General features: G+C 45.7%; 1 protein-coding gene across 2 annotated transcripts in view; it reads right to left on the minus strand.

The window, feature by feature from the left end:
• Window positions 1-13,798, minus strand: part of DCHS2 (dachsous cadherin-related 2) — a 224,145-nt gene that overhangs the window by 174,221 nt on the left and 36,126 nt on the right. The window lies entirely within an intron of this gene.

Genomic DNA, 13,798 nt, shown 5'->3' on the forward strand with positions numbered 1-13,798 from the left:
GCAAATGAGGTCTCACCAGTGCCTTGTATAACGGTACTAACACCTCCCTATCTCTACTGGAAATACCTCGTCTGATGCATCCCAACACTGCATTAGCTTTTCTCACAGCCATATCACATTGGCGGCTCATAGTCATCCTGTGATCAACCAATACTCTGAGGTCCTTCTCCTCCTCTGCTACTTCCAAGTGATGCGTCCCCAGTTTATAACAAAAATTCTTGTTATTAAATCCTCAATGCATGACCTTGCACTCTTCACTATTAAATTTCATCCTAGTACTATTACTCCGTTGTCCCCGGATGGGGAGGAGTGGCAGTGCCGGGAATGGTGCCGACCACGAGACCATGATCCCAACGTGGAGGAACAGTACCACCCATAGCAGCTGCTCCGTGATTGCTCTGGCGGGCGGACCAGTGGCGGCGAGGCGCCGGCAATCGACACCCAGGGCTGCGGGAACGGTGCTGTGGTGGGGTCCTGGAGCAAGACAACCAACAGGAACGGCGTCGACGTTCATGTCGCAGCTGGCTTTGATAGCCCCTCTGAGACAAGGACCTTCAGCAGCGTCTGCCTCGGTCCCGTCAGTGTCCGCTCCTCAAGGCAGAGCGGTGCCTGGAGTCTCTGTCTGTCACAACCCAGCCAGACAACCTGGTGGGGGTCGACGGCAACCTGCATGAACTACGCACAGGATGGTCACTGAGCGGCAAATGGCGCTGGGAACATTCCCTTGACTGTGACTGGTACCAAGACGGGAGCGACTGCGGAGATCCCAGTGGGGCCAACATTGGCGGTGCTCCTGGTATCGGATGGACATAACGTCCTGGGCCGCTTGCAGGGCCTCCGGCGTGGAGGGCATCCGGACATCCAGGAAAGCCTGCTCCGAATGGGCCGGGCTACTCCGCTTGACCTGAGTCGGAGGCCTAGAGGCCGATGGGGACCGAGGACTGCCCAACATGGGTTTAGCCTCTCCCCCAGTGCTGAGGCAGAGAAGGCCTCTTCTTAGCCTTCTTGGCGTGCCCCACGGACAGGGAGCAGTGCCAACTAATAGATGGCGCTGGGGAGCCGCTGTGCATCGACACCGCGGTACTCGGTGCCAACTCGTAGAGGCACGCTGGAGTCGGGGTCAACGCTGACTCCATCAGGATGGCCCGGAGCCTAATGTCTCTCTCTCTTTTTGTCCGAGGCTTGAACTACTTGCAAATCTTGCAGCGATCACTGAGATGGGTTTCACCCAAACAGTGTAAACAGTCCGTGTGCGGATCACCCACTGGCATCGGTCACCTACAAGTGTTGCATGACTTAAAACCCGGGGCGCAGGGCATGCCCCGGCCCGGGCGCACTAACTAAAATAAACTAAACTACAGGTACGATACACTGAACAAACAAGAGTTCTGGGGAAGAGCTGCAGCAAAGCTGGAGCAGAGAAGTTCCGAAGCACCTTCAGTGGCGGCAAGAAGGAACTGAGGGTGGGGGGAGCGCGCAGCACCCCTTATACCGTGCCATGGAGGCACCACTCCAGGGATCGCTAGGGGTGGACCCCTATGGGTACTGCTAGGGAAAAACTTCCAACACAGGTGCACGTGGCGAGCATGCACACCTATTGTGGAGCAATCACTCGAAAAAGAATACAAAGTGTATAGTGCTCAGTTTATATTTATTTTTTATTACAAATATTTGCGCTGTAAAAAACAAAAAGAAATAGTATTTTTCAATTCACCTCATACAAGTACTGTAGTGCAATCTCTTTATCATGAACGTTGAACTAACAAATGTAGATTTATGTACAAAAAATAACGGCACTAAAAATAAAACAATGTCAAACTTTAAAGCCTACAAGTCCACTCAGACTTACTTCAGCCAATCGCTCAGACAACCAAATTTGGTTACAATTTGAAGGAGACAATGCTGCACGCTTCTTGGTTACAATGTCACCTGAAAGTGAGAACAGGTGTTCACATGGCACTGTTGTAGTAGGCATCACAAGATATTTACGTGCCAGATGCGCTAAAGATTCATATGTAGGATCGTTCTTAGGCATACGCATATGCAGCTTATGCAGCTGTGTAGGGCACCCGAAAATTTGGGGCACCCTTGGGTCATAGGGCATGTCTTCACTAGCGGCAGCGCTTTAACGTGACTGTGTAGTCACTATAAAAAAAAGCCACCTCCACAAGGGGAATGGCTCCCAGCGCTGGTGCACTGTCTACACTGGCACTTTACAGCGCTGAAACTTGCAGCACTCAGGGGTATGTTTTTTCACACCCTTAAGGTAGGGTTACCATACGTCCGGATTTTCCCGGACATGTCCGGCTTTTTGTACCTCAAATCCCCATCCAGGAGGAAATTCCAAAAAGCCAGACATGTCCGGGAAAATAGGGAGGGGTCGTGGGGCTTGGGTCCGGGCTGGAGCCACTGGGGCCGGCGGTGCTCGGCCGCCAGCCGACGCCGCTTGGCCAGGGCCAGGGCCAGGGCCGGGCCGGAGCCGCTCGGCCAGAACCGGGGCCCAAGCTGAGCTGGGCCAGAGCCGCTGGGACCGGGGCCGGGGGTGCTCGGCCGCCGGCCGACGCTGCTCGGCCGGGTCCAGGGCCGGTGCCCCAGGGCCCGAGCTGAGCTGGAGTCGCTGGGGCCGGAGCTGCCGGGGCCGGGGCGGGCCGGAGCCGCTCGACCGGGGCTGGCGCACTCGGCCGGAACGGGGGTCGGCACCCCAGGGCCCGAGCCGAGCCAGGTTGGGCCAGGCCGGAGACACCGGGGCCAGAGCCTCAGCCTCTTGGCCGGGGCCGGCCGCCGGAGGGAGCCGCTTAGCCGTGGGGGGCAGACTGGGCCACGCCTCCTCATGCATTCACCACTGCCCAAGCTTACCTGCTGCCTGCCTGTTTCAGGCTTCCCGCGAATCAAATGTTTGCGGGAAGCAGGGGAGGGGGAGGAGCAGGGGGCAGAGCATTCAGGGGAGGGGGCGGAGTTCGGGCGGGGACTTTGGGGAAGGGGCGGGGATGGGGCAGGGCCAGGGCGAGGAACGGGCGGAGTCGGGGCCCCGTGGAGTGTCCTCTTTTTATTTTATTAAAATATGGTAACCCTACCTAAGGGAGAAAGTTGCAGCGCTATAAAGTGCCAGGGTAGACAATCTCTTAGTGTCCACCCTCCCGCCTCTTCCTATCCCTTTTCTGACCCTTCCTGAAGGCCCCCACTGCAGCTGGCTGCTGCAGCTTGGTGAGTTTTCCTCCAGAGGGGATCTAGTACTTAAAAGTGAAAAAGCCTTCCAGCCTGCCAGACCTATTAGCACAACATTGAAACTGTTAAAGAGCCATTCAAGTGGTAATGAAGCCATTTAACAGGCATTTGCCCAGCCCCAGGTATATACTGTCAGTTTCTGAATTTACTGACAAAACAGTTGTGCATTACTGTAATATTTACTCAGGACATGTTAGTCTACAGGGCCTTAGTTTAAAATTTGCTTTAAAATATTTCATTAGTGTGTTGCTGAAGATTATAAAAATCACATCTCTAAAAAATCCTTGCATAGATTTTTTAGATGCACAATCTGAGTCTTCATCTTTAGCCTTAAATGCTTGTATCTTCAGACATACAGTTTTTTAAATAAATCCTTCAAAAGACCACCCTTATCTAAAATACACATGCGAGCCCTGGCTGCCATCGGGCATAGGGGCACCAGTTTAATAATACTGCATAGGGCCCCATAAATCCTAAGGACGGCCTTGTTCATATGCCCCTTCAGCCATCATTCCATAGGACATGTGTCCATGCTCATGATGGATTCTGCTTGATAATGATCCAAAGCAGAGCAGACCAATGCATGTTCATTTTCATCATCTGAGTCAGATGCCACCAGGAGAAGGTTCATTTTCTTTTTTGGTGGTTTGGGTTCTATAGTTTCCACATCTGAGTGTTGCTCTTTTAAGACTTCTGAAAGCATGCTCCATACCTCTGCCCTCTCAGATTTTGAAGGCACTTCTGATTCTTAAACCTTGGGTCAACTGCTGCAGTTATTTTTAGAAATCTCGCATTGGTATCTTTGCATTTTGTCAAATCTGCTGTGAAAGTGTTCTTAAAACGAACACGTGCTGGGTCATCATCCAAGACTGCTATGACACGAAATATATGGCAGAATGAGAGTAAAACAGAGCCAAAGACATACAGTTCTCCCCCAAGGAGTTCAGTCACAAATTTAATTAACACATTTTTTTAACGAGCATCATCAGCATGGAAGCATATCTTCTGGAATGGTAGCCGAAGAATGAAGGGTCATATGAATGTTTAGCATATCTGGCATGTAAATACCTTGCAATGCTGGCTACAAAAGTGCCATGCGAATGTCTGTTCTCACTTTCAGGTGACATTGTAAATAAGAAGCAGGCAGCAGCTTCTCCTGTAAATGTAAACAAACTTGTTTGTCTTAGCAATTGGCTGAACAAGAAGTAGGACTGAGTGGACTTGTAGACTCAAGTTTTACACGGTTTTGTTTTTGAGAGCAGTTATGTAACAAACAAAAAAATCTGAATTTGCAAGTTACACTTTCATGATAAAGAGATTGCACAACAGTATGAGGTTAATTCGAAAAATACTATTTCTTTTATCATTTTAAATGCAAATATTTGTAATAAAAATAATGTAAAGTGAGCACTGTACACTTTGTATTCTGTGTTATAATAGAAATCAATATATTTGAAAATGTAGAAAAACATCCAAAATATTTAATAAATTTCAATTGGTATTCTATTGTTTAACAGTGGGATTCAGCGCGATTCATTTTTTGAATCGCGATTAATATTTTTGAGTTAAACGCGTGAGTTAACTGCAATTAATTGACAGCCCTACTCACAACATTTAAAAAAACATTATTAAATGCCTTAGGGAAAGTCCGTTTATCATTAAACTACAAGCGTATAAAATATTGTGTATAAAATATTAAAGTCTCAATAGTTTACCACTTCTGATGTTATAAATATTTGCCGTGTACATCAGAGGTTTTGTAAGTGATAATAAATAGCTACTATACTAAATATCTGAGTTGACTGAAAACAGAAAAAAAAATAAACATTTTAGTGAAATTTCTTTTAATCAAAATTTTATTTACAATGCACATTTTCTGACCAGTTCATATCATGATATATATACAGAGATAAAAATGTGGGTAAATAGTAAATTGTGAAACTATTGTTGACAAAGATTGGTTGAATTTTGGTGAATTTAGGCAAACCAATGAGACTTTTTGTCCAGGCCCAAATCCTGAAACACCGTCCCTTGCTCATTTTGCCCTATCTTTACCTTAAGTCATCTTCTGGAAGGGGGTGGCCTACTAAAATATCTTCTTCTCCCACTATCATTTGTTTGTGTCTGGCTGAATCTGTTGCCCTTTAGGTTCTTAGAGGCCCATTCCCCCATCTGATGTTTAGAGATAAGATGGACTTCCTACCTAATACTATAGCTGGTAAAAATGTCTAGGGGGCAAGATGGCTTCCTATTTTGTAGCAGTATTGTTCTAAAGCTGTACTGTTTCCTGCTTCACTGAGCCTTATTCAGGGGTCTGATGGTTTAAAATTGCCTAATAATTTATGATAAAAAAAATCTTCTACTGTCATCTTCTTTCGCTATCCATTTCTAATATTGGATAGTGATATGGGTTCTAGTTAAATAGAATTCATGGAAATATGATCACAGTTAATAGAAAATATAATCTGAAATCACAAAAACATACATTACACAGTACTCCTCCCACACAGACATAATAGGGCACATAGCTTTGTGATTAATTAGGCATTCAATATTCCTCCAGTTGTCATTCATGTCATCTAACTTTTAATTTCAATAAATAGTTTTAAGCTTCTGGACATCACTGTTTCATAACTCTCAATTTTTCTATTATATTATACATACTAAAATAGAGAAAGAAAGGAATGATATATGAAATAGAGATCAGTGATATAATACCTCTAGTGGAAAATGAAGCAATGAGGTATATTAATTCAGAACAGGTGAAACTTCTAGGGAACAGGAATGAATACAGTCATATTCTCTTGTGCAGAAATGAACTGTGTTATAGTGTTAACTTACTAAGTGTTACATCCCAGTACAGTAAGTAGGACTGAGGTTGTGCCCTTTAAGATTGTTAACATCTGGACATGGCAATTAGATTCTGAAGTGACTAGTTATCATTCCAAAGCGAGTGCCTGGAAATATTTACCATAATGTACAGGGAGGGGAAAGTGTTCCTGAAGATTTTCACATATTTACTCCATTTCCACAACTTCAGTGCATGTCTTTCCTCAGGTCAACAGCTGATAGTCACTGCCGTGCACTTAACATTGAACTAATTCAATGCAAGAGAAGCAAGTCAGTCAGGCTGCTTCCAGTACAAAGGATGCTGAGGAGGGAATGAAGCCAGTAGAAGTAACAGGGCAGGGGAAAACCAAAGAAACCCCAAACATTACAATATTCTATTCTTTCTGAAGCACAACCAAACTTTTTTATTCTCTTTTGTGGTCCTCCTTCCTAACTGCAAATTTTATATTTTGGCTTTAGTATCATAAGCTTATCGCAGTATGTCCCAGTATTCCACAAAGTGTCTTTCACATATATGCACTGAAGTTAATGCCTGGTCTTAGCTAGCATGGGGGGAGAGGAGAAAGAGGCACATTTCTGGCTGCATATTCAATACAAGAGGCATCTTTCCTTTCAGGGGAGGCGTTTGCATATCGATTATTGCCTTCTTGCCTGTGCTGCCAATGGTATCCCACACAATAGTTAGCTTCAAAACTTCACACATTTTCTGATCCACACACTATGCCTCCTTTGGGATGTGATGTGCACCATGCAACTTTAGCCAGGAAACTCCTGTACATTATGAAGGGAAATAGCCTGGTTAGGATTACAGTACAGAAGGAGAACGGCTCTTTATGCCCTACAAGCCTCGCACACACACAAAAAGTTGGTATCTGATTAGCCTAGACCAGTAGTTTCAACCTGCAGGCCGTTTGCAGCCCAATCAGCACACAGCTGTGGCCCATGTGACATCCTCAGAACCATACAGGTATGGTATGTGTGGATGCAGCCCACATAACACAGAGAGCTACATATGTGGCCTGCAATGATAAGCAGGTTGAGAACCATGGGCCTCCACTAACCTCTGCCTATCCTTAGGACCTACTGTACCTTCGACACTACTAACCAGGCACACAATTTTCTATAGGACAAAGGGCCTAATCCTGATCTCCCACTGAGGTTTATCAGAAATGACTCCACTGAAATCGGTGGAGCAATACCAGTGTAAAACTCATGTAAATAAGATCAAAACCAGGGCCCAAAAGTTGTTTCCAAATAGTTTTTGATAATAAAACAAAATCAGCATTTTAACCAGGCCTGAGCTAATTGTAGCATAACAAATTGGTAACATGGGGATGGAATCTGATAGTACTGCCTTTTCCCACCAAGAAAAATTAAAATTATATTTAAAATTAAAATTAGATCAAGGAGAACACCTGCTTCTTCTCATATAATGTTTGGAGGTGAAGTAGAAAGGATATGTTCTTGGATTATAGGTAATATTATAGTTATTTTCCCAACATACGTTGGTTGTTTTTAATGAAAATCTTTTCATTTTTAAGCCTTTTCCGTTCAATTCTGACCTTTCAGGATTGGGTAAAGATTGCATAAGATCATACTCTACTATGAGTTGCACTCATGCAATCCCACTTACTTCAATGTGGGCTCACTTATAAAACAGAGAACAAAATGTGACCCAAAGTTTGAAAGAGAAAGAGTCTCTTTGGCAGGGCAGCAGAGTTTGCACATTAGCCATTTACACTTTCTGGTCTGTCAGATCCATGTGTTCTGATTTCCCTTCCCACACCCAGATCTGAGCTGGGTATGCTTCTCAAAAACATGGTCAGAATTTAATCTGCACTTGTGCCTATGTTCTGATCTTTACTTATGTGTGTTACTCTCTACACAATATGTGCTGAATTCTGGCTACCCAGTCCATAGTGGGCTTCCTCTTCTCTTCTATATATGTTCTTATATCGTGCTCATCATCACAGCATGTGAGTGCCTCCCAGTAGCACAGTAAACTAGGGTTACCATATTTCAGCAAGCAAAAAAGAGGACGGGAGGAGCCCCACCCTAGCCCCGCCCCTGCCCCTCCCACTTCCCGCCCCCCCTCAGAACCCCCAACCCTCCCCCCGTTCCTTGTCCCCTGACTGCCCCCTCCTGGGACCCCTGCCCCTAACTGCCCCCCAGGACTCCACCCCCTACCTAAGCCTCCCTGCCTCTTGTCCCCTGACTGCCCCCTCCTGAGACCCTCCCCCATCCTAACTGGCCCCCTAGGACTCTACCCCCTACCTGTACCCTGATTGCCCCAACCCTTATCCATACCCCCACCCCCAGACAGACCCCCCCAGAACTCCTGACCCATCTAAACCCCTCTGCTCCCTGTCCCCTGACTGCCCCCTCCTGGGACCCCTGCTCCTAACTGCCCTCCAGAACTCCACCCCCTACCTAAGCCTCCCTGTTCCTTGTCCCCTAACTACCCCCCCAAATGCCCCCCAGGACCCTACCCCCTACCTGTACCCTGACTGCCCAAAACCTTCTCCACCTCCCCCAAAAAGCCCCCCCCCAAACTCCCGACCACCCCCCCCGGTCTCTTGACTGCCCCCTCCAAAATCTCCCTGCCCCTTCTCCTGCCCCCTGGCCCCCTTACCCTGCCGCTCAGAACATGGTGTTGGGCTCTGTGCGGAGCCGGACACGTGGCTGCGCTCCCCAGCGCAACACACAACCCGGTCCCTGCCCCTGCACAGTGCTGCCGGAGTGGGGCGCTGGGCAGCAGGGGAGGAGGAGCTGCCGAGGCCCGATGCAAATGGCCCGGCAGGCCGGCCGGCTCAGAATGCGCGGGGGGGGGGCGGGGAGGAGGAGCTCTGCAGCTGCTCCGGAGTCCAGCCCGGCAAGCTGCGGGGGAAGGGCTCTGGCTGCCAGAGCCCCATGCGAGCGGCTGAATTTCCTGCAGCCCTCCCAGCCACGCCTCGCTCTGCATGGTGGGGAAATCCCGGACATTTTTAGTGATTTACAAATTCCCCCCCGGACGCTATTTTTAACACAAAAAGGAGGACATGTCCGGGTAAATCCAGACGAATGGTAACCCTAAGTAAACAAGGTGACTAACATCTGTCACATCACATGTTGTTTATTCTGTCAGTCTCTCCCCAGAAGAAGTGTTTGCTAAGGAATGTTTTGTTTTGATGGGGGAGCTGGTTTTTCATTGTTGTTGTCACTTGGGGTTTTTTAAATGTTGCTATGTATTTGTTAGAGAAGGCAAGGTTTAAAAAAAATGCACCTTACAATTACAGTGGAAGGTTCTGAAGTTTGAGATAGTTCCTGTGGGAGTTCATTCCACAGTCTAGGACCAGATCTCAAGAAGTTCTGTCTCCCATACAGATGTGTTTTACCATTATTGCAGAAAGTTTTATTTTTCCAGAGAAGTGGAGCTGTAGATCAATGTCTTCATCCCAGAATTTTAAGTGTTTTTATAGATACTGTACCCTGTGCCCAGGCCATTGAGCATCCTGAAGATAAGGACTGAGATCTTGAACCTGACTTGATATTCTATGAGAAGCCAGTGTAGAGACAAGAGAACAGGTTTGATGTGTTTGTGGTAGCCCATATTGCTGAGATGATGTGCTGTAGCATTCCGTATTAGTTGGAGTTTCCTAAGGGCTGGATGCTTCACGTGCAGATGTGTCACACTGCCGATAGTCAAGCTGAGAAGTGACAAAGGCATGAACAACTGAGGATAGGTTATCATCCACCAGGATGGGATGGAGTCACCTAGCCAACCAAAGATGGTAGGAAGTATTACTTATGGATGCTGCTATAGTGTCAGCAAGGAATCCAGAATATTCCTAAATTACAGACTGAAAGGACCAATTGCAGGTGTATGCCTTGAGACCATATCATGGCTGCAAACTCTTTAAAATGCTTCCCTCAGCCGACCAGCATAACTTCTGTCTTGCTCAAGTTCAGCCTCAACCAGCTGTTCTTCGTCCATGAACTCAACTTGTCCAAGAAGTGCACCATCTTGGTGGAAGCAGTGTATCATTTCTTTTTTCTTGCTCTGCTAGATTAGTATAATTACACTGACTAAAATTATATAGCGATTTTTTAAAAAGCATATTGGCTGAAATAGTAGGGTCCAACCAATCTATCCAAATAACCACCAAACATATATAAACCGTACGCCATCCTTTATGAAAAAAGTCCAAGAGAATTTAATTGGGATGAAACCAGTAGGCTTTAAATTTAAGAGTTCTATAGAAATTACCCAAAAAGCCTAGCAGTTTTAACAGAGAATGATGTCCTCTATATTTTTTATAGAATTTTATAGCAGGGACATTCTTCTGTATTACAATTACATAGGATGGTACAGCAAGATTATAGTTTCCAAGTACATTCTATAGGATTTTTCTATAAGGGTTATTTCTCATCCTGGTCCTGATTCAAAACGTACTGAAACCAACAGAAGTCTTTCCATTGACTTCAACAGTCTTTGGCTCAGATACACTATGCTGAAATATTATAAGGAAAACACCAAAGACAGCCAATGCAATTTCTTCATCAATATTTTTGATTACATCTGTAGTAGAAGCTTGCAGTCTACTGTGTATGTGTCTCACTGAGGTGAAAAGCCAGGGCTGAATAGTTGGAGCATGACACTGACATAGAGTTTTATAGTCAGGCAGTTTAAAGCCAGAAGGAATCACCAGATCATCTAGTCTGACCTTCTGTATACCAAAAGGGCACCAACACCATCCAGCATTCCAGTGAGAAGTAGCCCCAATGCCATAAACTGCAGTACCTCACATTGTGCGTGAACAAATGTCACTCTGATATGTTTTCTCAGACATGTTGTTCTGAATGTTAAACATAAAAGTGTGTGTATGTACGTGTATTCATGTATTTTAGGCAGAGTTGGTATAGCTGACTGGTAGCACACTGGATGGAGAGGGCTCTGAGTTACTACAGAGAATTCTTTCCCAGGTACCTGCCTAGAGGGTCTGGCCCACATGCTCCCGGTCTAACTGATCACCATATTTGGAGTCAAGAAGGAATTTTCCCTGGGTCAGATTGGCAGAGACCTGGGCGGGGGGGGAAGGGAAGCGGATTCAGGAGTGGATGAGGTTCTGTGACCTGCCACATACAGAAAATAAGACTAGATGATCACGTTGAGTCTATGAGTCTATTTGTCTGTCTCAGGTTGCATTTTATTTTATTTTTGATGGTTTCGAAAATGGCTCAGTCATTTCTGAGAACAAGTTTAGGAGTAAATGTTGTATGTCCAGGTTAAAAAAAAAACTTACCAACAAATGTTTTCTTGATAAGCTCTCATGCCTCCATGCTTTGGAGAAAAAGCTTGAAATTTGGCATGGAGGCCACCAGGGTGTCAGGATGTGCCTTCTGCAATTCCTGTGAAAATCCACCCAAATCTCATTAATTTATAAACGCTCCAAAAATCTCAACTTGCATTCACTCAGTAAAGATTTAATAAAATTTGGCAGCAATAGAATTTTTGGAGAATGTCTGTACTGGGGACATTGGAGCTTGTTGGAAGCCAGGTCTGCAAGGACTTATCAGGACTTTCCTTGAAATTGTTGCTTTTGGCAGTCAAGGCATTGTGAAACCAGACACAAGAAATAAGAGCCTAGAGACCATTTTCCTGGCAGAGGCTGCCCTGAGCAACCTAGGCACCCACCTAGAGCAGCAGATTTTGGGACCTCCCACGATTCCTTCCATAGATGATGGTAGTGGTGGGGTATTAGGTTGGCAGGGCTGCTCAAGAGAGGGGGCAGTCACCAGTAGGGGCTCCAAGGAGCAGGAAGCGGCCCGCTGCCGGTCTGCTAGAGAAGCGTTCCCACCCCTCCCCTGCTGCTCCTCACCCACCACCTGGGTAAGGTCATGGTCAAAGCCCAGGCACTGAGCAGCTTGGGGCTGCACCTGGAGGCACTACAAGCGCTGTCGGGGCTTCAGCCTCAAACAGAATGATCCACCTGGCTCCATGTTCACCCCCAATTTATAGCTTCCGCTGAACAGTAAGCCTGCTGTCAAAGCAGCCCCCGCTCTCTGCCCCAGCTGCTGCCACTCTTGGCTAGCAATGTGGCTGCCCTGTGCTACAAGCTGAACAGCAAGGAGCTGATCCAGAAAGGTGGGGAGACATATTGGGGAAGGGGGCAGAGGGATACAGGACAGGATGGGGTTGCAGTCCCTGGCCCCAGAGGAGAGAGGGTCAAGGCAGCCTGGGGAGGGCTGCAGGGGGCAGATGGAGAGCATATCCCTGCTGCTAACTTCTCAGGAAATGAGATGGGGGGGTAATACTGAAGTTTTGCCTAAGGTGGCAGATTGTCTTGAGAATCCCCTGCTCTCAATGCCCACCCTCCTTTGCTGGTGTGTAGAAGAGAGAGGAATGGGTGGTGGGGAGGACTAGGCACCAGGCTGTGGGGGGGTGGATAGGAGCAAGGGTGAGGAGCAAGAGAGTGATAAAAGCCCGCTGCTGCTACCAGTTACATCATTAATTCAAGTAGCAGGAGTTTGCACTGTGGAGCTAAAGTTCTGAATCCTGCTGATGACCCAAGTTAGAGTCAATATGATTCCCCCTGACTGAACTTCTGTTTTGTCAGTTTGTTTTTTAAAAAATTAGGAAATTACATTAATAAGCCTACATTAAAAAAATTAACCTTGCAAAGTCAAGCACTCGAAACTTAGGAAATGCCTATATTCAATTTATATTTGTAGTTCATGGAATTGTTTTTGGATTGCTTATTAAACAAAGATTATCCATATTACCAATGTCCCATATGTAAATAACAGACATATTAATTTGTTTGAAGACATGAACTCCTCCAATAAATGATACATATTTACATGATTTCCCTGAGGACTAGATTGTTGTACAATATTTAAATCTGAGTTAGTTAAAAGACTAGTAAAATCCCATGCACAATAGGCACACAGCTCCAAAATGATTATCCATTTCAAAAGGCCCATGTGCATTATTCCAGCAAACATGTGGAATAAATTATACTCATGAAAATTTGTTCCTGAAGTTCCTGTTTCAGACAACAGTATCCAAATAATTAGTGCATAAAACCACACTTCCCATTTTTGGTTAAATCCCATTTTTGTTATCTTCGAGGGCAGAAGCAGTTCTCATGTCTGACTTAACTCACATTTCTATACTCTATGTTTTGATGAAAAGCACATACATATCTAAGGGAAGAAGAGTGTCCTAAGTGTATTTTGACTTCAGTGCAGCTATGCTGATTTATAGCTTAGGATCTGGAATCAGGACATGATTTGTTCTTAAATTTGTCCTGCCACACAACTGCAGACAAAAATGTAATAAACTAGCCTAGTGCTGTGAGATCATATCTTACTCTTGTGGCTATCCCTCCTCCCCACCAGCTAAAACAGCCTATTATTCCTCACAGCTTAAGAAGTTCATCCTGAGCTCAAGTAGTAGAAGCATCTTTTTGGCACTGAAGTTCCTATGTTCAATCCTTTTTACCAACCATAGTGTCTGTGCCTATGTTTGTTACAAAATGGCACCTGGAGTCTTGTGGACCCCATACTCTCTGGATAAGCTTGCTTAATTCAGCAAATATGTAGCCCTTGTCAATGTAATCATGATTTTCCCTAATGGGTGACTGCAACAACTAAGCAGTCCTCTACTATCTCACAGCGGAGAGAGAATTTTCCTTTAGCTCAAGTTTTAGAGGCCTATGTTTCTGATGCTGAGTGCATGTGG

The sequence above is a fragment of the Chrysemys picta genome, chromosome 5, assembly GCF_011386835.1.
Source record: "Chrysemys picta bellii isolate R12L10 chromosome 5, ASM1138683v2, whole genome shotgun sequence".
Lineage (NCBI taxonomy): Eukaryota > Metazoa > Chordata > Testudines > Emydidae > Chrysemys > Chrysemys picta.